Source organism: Fukomys damarensis, unplaced genomic scaffold, assembly GCF_012274545.1.
Source record: "Fukomys damarensis isolate Sample0158 unplaced genomic scaffold, DMR_v1.0_HiC HiC_scaffold_32, whole genome shotgun sequence".
Classification (NCBI taxonomy): Eukaryota; Metazoa; Chordata; class Mammalia; order Rodentia; family Bathyergidae; genus Fukomys; species Fukomys damarensis.
Genome location: NW_022900944.1, coordinates 10,839,551 through 10,845,550, shown reverse-complemented (window position 1 = coordinate 10,845,550; position 6,000 = coordinate 10,839,551).

The following is a 6,000-nucleotide window of genomic DNA, read 5'->3' as shown; positions in this document are numbered from 1 at the left end:
ATAAGGTAGCTAAGTGTATTTGGGGAAGTTTCCGCATCTTCCAGTCTTTTCCATTGATCCTCAGGTCTGTTTATTTTTCCAGTACCTTGCTGTTTTTATTACAGTAGATCCATAGTATAATTTCAAGTCAGGGATTGTACAGCTTTCTGCCTTGCTTTGGTTGCCTGAATTGTTTTAGCTATACTTGTCTTTTTTGGTTCTAAATGAATTTTATGAATGTTTTCTCTAGTTCTGTGAGGTATGCTAATGGTATTTTTATTAGAATTGCATTAAATCTGTATAATAATTTTGGGACTATGGCCATTTTCACTATGTTGGTCCTTCCTATGCAAGAGCAAAGGATATCTTTCCATTTTCTGATATCATCTCTGACCTCCTTTTTCAAAGTACTTTAAGTTTTAATGTAAATATCTTTTACTTTCTTTGTTGGATTGATTTGTAACTATTTCAGTTTTTCAGTGCTATTGTTTTCTTCAATTTTCATTGAGTTTATTGGTACTTTTTAAGTATACAGTATAGTTACATTCATCATTGGGATCTTGTACATTTACATGACAGATCTTGCTTCTCATTTTTTCCCCATGCCGCTGCCCTCCCTTTTCCTATTTACAAAGACTTTTTTTCCTTTTCATATATTTTTCCCTTATTTCCTTTCCCCTACCTTTCCCACTTCCCCTACACCTTTAGCCCTTTCAGCCGCTGCCCTCCCTTTTCCTATTTACAAAGACTTTTTTTTCCTTTTTATATATTTTTCCCTTATTTCCTTTCCCCTACCTTTCCCACTTCCCCTACACCTTTAGCCCTTTCCTTCCTATTTCACAGTATTAATTATACAATTTGAATTTTATTTACACTTTTAGTTTTTCATGGCAGAGAAACTATTTGGTGTTTGCACATGTGTGTGTCCTATTTATTTCACTTAAGGGTACGATCTCAATATGCATCCATTTTCCTATCAATGACTTTAGTTATTTATAGCTGAGGTAGTACTTTATAGCTGATTAGTAGTAGTACTTTCTTTATAGCTGAGTAGTACTCCATTTTATAAAAAACACATCTTCTTTATCCAGTCTCCAGTTGATGGGCAAGCAGGCTGTTTCCAAGTTTTAGCTATTACAAATCATGCCGCTATAAATATGGGTGTGCATATATCACTGTGGATATCACTGTAGTATGATTCTTTTAATTCTTTTGGAATAATACCCATTAGAGGGATAGCTGGGTCAAATGGAACCTCTAATCCTAGTTGTTTGAGGTGTTTCCATGTTGATTTCCACAGTGGTTTCACCAGTCTACACTCCCACCAAAAATGGCGAAGGATTCCTTTCTCCCCATAGCCCTGCCAGCATTTGGTATTGGTTGCTTTCTTGATAGCAGCCATTCTTTGTGGGGTGAGGTGGAATCTCACTGTTGTTTTAATCTGCATCTCTCAAATGACCAGTGATGTTGAACACTTTTTCATATGCTTATTTGCTGCTTTTACTTCTTTGTCTGAGAAATGTCTGTTCATTACAGATGCCCATTTTCGAATTGGATCTTTATATTTGGGGGGGTCTGACTTTTTTGAGTTCTTTATATATTCTACATAGTAGTCCTTTGTCTGAGGAGCAGCAGGTAAAAAATTCTTCCCACATTGTAGTTTCTCTCTTAGCTATGTTGGTGGTTTCTCATGAAGTGTAGAAGCTTTTTAATAAGATGTGATCCCAGTTGTTGATTCTTTGTGCAAGTTACTGTGCTACTGAGGATTTGTTCATAAAGTCTTTGCCTATGTCAATGTCTTCAAGAGTTCTACCTATCTTTCAACAAGTGTTTCTGTTTTAATATTTAAATCCACTTGGATTTTAGTTTAGTGCATAGTGAAAGATAAGGGTCTATTTTTAATTTTTGATAGGTTGAAATCCAATTTTTCCAACACAGTTTATTGAAGAGGATATCTTTCCTCCACTGAGGATGGTTAGCTCCTTTGTCAAAGATGAAGTAGCTGAGAACATCTGGAGTTGTTTCTGTATCTTCCAATCTGTTCCACTGATCCTCAGGTCTTTTCCTTTGCCAGTACCATGCTGTTTTCATCACAGTGGCTTTGTAATACAGTTTCAAGTTGGGGATTGTGACACCCCCTATCATGTCTCTGTTGCTTAGAATTGCCTTTGCTATTCTAGTTCTCTTGTTCCAAATGAATTTTTGGATTGTTTTCTCTAGTTCTGTGAAATATACTGTTGGACTTTCAATCAGGATCACATTGAATCTGTATAGCAGTTTTGGTAGTATGGCCATTTTCACTATGTTGATTCTTCCTACCCAGGGGAGAAATTTCAGTGTACAGGTATTTTGCTTCCATCGTTAGATTGACTCCTAGATACTTCATTTTGGGGGGGATGATGCTATTGTGAAAGGAATTGTTTCCCTGATTTCTCTCTCAGTGAGTCTGTTGTTTGTGTACAAGAAGACTATTGAGTTTTGAGTGTTGAGCTTGTATCCAGCCTCTCTGCTGAAAGTGTAAATTAAATTTGGAAGTCTTTTGGCAGAGTTTTTAGGGTCTTCTATGTAGAGTATCATGTTGTCAGCAAATAATGATGGTTTAACTTCTTCCTATCTTATCTTTATTGCTTTAATTTCTTTCTCATGTCTAATTGCTGTGACTAATGTTTCTGGAACTATATTGAACAGGAATGGTGACAGTGGACATCCTTGTCTTGTTCCTGATTTTAGCATGAAGGTTTTCAGTTTTTGACCAGTTAATATGATGTTGGCTGTTGGTTTACATAGCTAGCCTTTATCAAGTTGAGGTAAAGACTATCTATTTGAATGGGTGTTGAATTTTGTCGAATGCTTTTCTGCATCTATTGAGATGATAATATGGTTTTTGTCCTTGACTCTGTTAATATAGTGTATTATATTTATTGATTTGTGTATGCTGAACCATCCTTCCATCCCTGGAATAAATCCAACTTGCTGAGGTGTATGATCTCGATGACCCTCTGTATTCAGTTTGCCAGTGTCTTACTGAGAATTTTTGCATCTATGTTCATTAGGAGGATTGGCCTGTAGTTCTCTTTTTTGGCTGGGTCTTTCCCTGGCTTTAGAATCAAAGTAACACTTGCTTCCAGGAATGAATTTGAGACTATTGCTTCCCTTTCAATTTCATTGAAATGTTTAATGAGTTGTGGCAATAGTTCTTCTCTAAATGTCTTGTAGAATTCAGCAGTGAAGCGATCAAGACCTGGGCTTTTCTTCATTAGTAAATTTTTAGTTACATTTTCAGTTTCACTGATTGTAATTGGGGTGTTTAGACTTTTTATATCTTTTTCATTCAACTTTGGTAATTCTTTGTTTTTCCCCTTTTGATACACTGTGGATCAAACTCAGGTCCTTGTGTTTGCACAGCAGGAGGTAGAACCACTGAACTAAATCCTTGGCCACAACTTTGGTAATTTTTAAGTATCTAGAAATCTGTCCATTTCTTCTGTGTTTTCCATTTTATTAGAGTACAACTTCTTGAAGTAGGTATTGATGATGCTCTGGATTTCTGCTGGATCTATTGTGACTTCACTTTTTTCATTCCTAATTGCATGGATCTAAGCTTTTTCTTTCCTTTTTTGACAAGATTGGCAAGGGTTTATTGATTTTATTTATTCTTTCAAAAGACCAACTCTTCTATTCATTGATTTTTTTTGTTTTGTTTTGTTCTCTTAGTCTCTATCACACTGATTTCTGCTCTGATATTTATAATTTCCTCCCTTGTACAAACTTGGGTTTTTCCTTGCTCTTCTTTTAATGCTATTGTTAAAGGTGTCATTTCCCTAATTTCTTTCACAATGAGTTTGTTATTCGTGTACTGGAATGCTATTGATTTTTAAGTGCTGACTTTGTATACAAATATGCTACTGAGTTTAGGTGTTAAATCTAGAATTCCTTTGGTGGTGGAGTTTTTGAAGTCTTCTATGTAGAGAATCATGTAATCTGCAAATAATGATAATTTGAACTTCTTCCTTTCTTATCTTTATTCCTTTTATTTATTTTTCTTGCCTAATTGCTCTGGCTAATGTTTTCAGAACTATATTGAATAATAGTGGTGATACTGATCATCCTTGTCTTGTTCCTAATTTTAGAGTGAAAGCTTTCAGTTTTTGACCATTTAGCATGATGTTGGCTATTGGTTTATCAGACTATTCCAGTTTGCTATAAGTTTTTTATCATGTGTTAGGCTTTCTCAAGTGCTTGTTCTGTAGCTGTTGAAATGATCATGTGATTTTTTTCCTTAGTTCTGCTGATATGGTTTATTATATTTATTCATTTGCGTATGTTGAGTCATCCCTGAATCCCTAGGCTGAATCCTACTTGATCATGGTGTATAATCCTTTTGAGTATTTACTGCATTCTGTTTTCCAGTAACTTATTGAGGATGTTTGTATATATGTTCTTCAGGAGATTGGCCACTGGTTTTCTTGTTTTGTTGGGGCGTTCACTGGTTTTGGTATAAGTAATACTTACTTCCAGGAATGATTTTAGGAGTATTGCTTCCATTTCTATTTCATTAAAGAGTTTGAGGAGAACTGGCAATAGATCTTCTCTAAATTTCTTGTAAAATTGAGCAGTGAAACCATCAGGACTAGGGGGTTTCTTTATTAGTAAACTTTTAATTACATTTTCAATTTCATTGACAAATATTAAAACAGAAACACTAAATCTGCTGGAAGAGAGAATAGGTAGAACTCTTGAGGACTTAGGTATAGGCAAAAGCTTCATAAAAAAACCTAGATCACGAGGGAAATAATATAAAGAATCAATAACTGGGATCTCATCCTACTAAAAAGCTTTGCACAGCAAAAGAAATCACCAACAGAATGAAGAGACATCGAAAGTGAAAAAAATTGTAGCCAGTTGTTCCTCAGACAAAGATATAATATCTAGAACATACATAGAATTGAAAAAAATCAGACCCCTCAAATTTAAAGACCCAGTCCAAAAATGGGCATCTCAAATGAATAGACACTTCTCAGATGAAGAAGTAAAAGTGACAAATAAATATGAGAAAAAATTTCAGCGTCACTGGTCATTCAAGAGATGCAAATTAAAACAATGCTGAGATTCCATCTCACTCTGAAAAGAATGGCTAATATCAAGAAATCAACCAATAACAAATGCTGATGGGGCTTTGTGGAAAAAGGAACCTTTCACTACTGTTGGTGGGAGTGCAAACTGATGTAACCACTGTGGAAATCAGTGTAGAGATTCCTCAAGAAACTAGGATTAGAGTTTCCATTTGGCCCATCTATTCCCCTTCTGAGTATCTTTCTGAAAGAATTAAAAGCATCATAGTGCAATGATATATGCACACTCATGTTTATAGCAACACAGTTTGTAATAGCTGAATATTGGAAAAAATCCAAATGCCTATCAGCCAATAAATAGATAAAAAGAAGTGGATTTTTTATACAATGGAGTACTACTCAGCCATAAAGAAGGTTAAACTTGAGACATCTATGGCTAAATGGATGCACCTTGAGACCATAATCTTCAGTGAAATAAATCAGACTCACGTGTGTAAATATTGCATTGTTTTTCTCGTGTGAGAAACTGAAAGTGTAAATAAGGTCCAAAATGTATAATAATATGAAATAGGAAGAAATTGTTCAAAAGGAAAGGGTAACTGAGGGAGAGGATAGAAGGAAGAGAAAGGAAATAGAAAAAAGAAGGAAAAATGGAAATAAATAAGGAGGAGAAGAATGTTTGATGGGAAGGGAGAGAATTGAGGAAAAAAGAGGCATCATGATATACCAGGTATAGGTAAAAATTCCCTGTGATGAAAGTGATCATTATGTATATCTGAATAGTACCAAGAAAATTAATAAAAATATAAAATTTTCTGTAGATCTTTACCTCTTTTTAATATAATAAGTTTTTATTTTTATGTTATATACATTCTGCATAAAGAAATTCCTTTAATATTTTTATAGCATAGAAATGCTAATAATAAATCTCTCAGTTGCTTATCTGCAG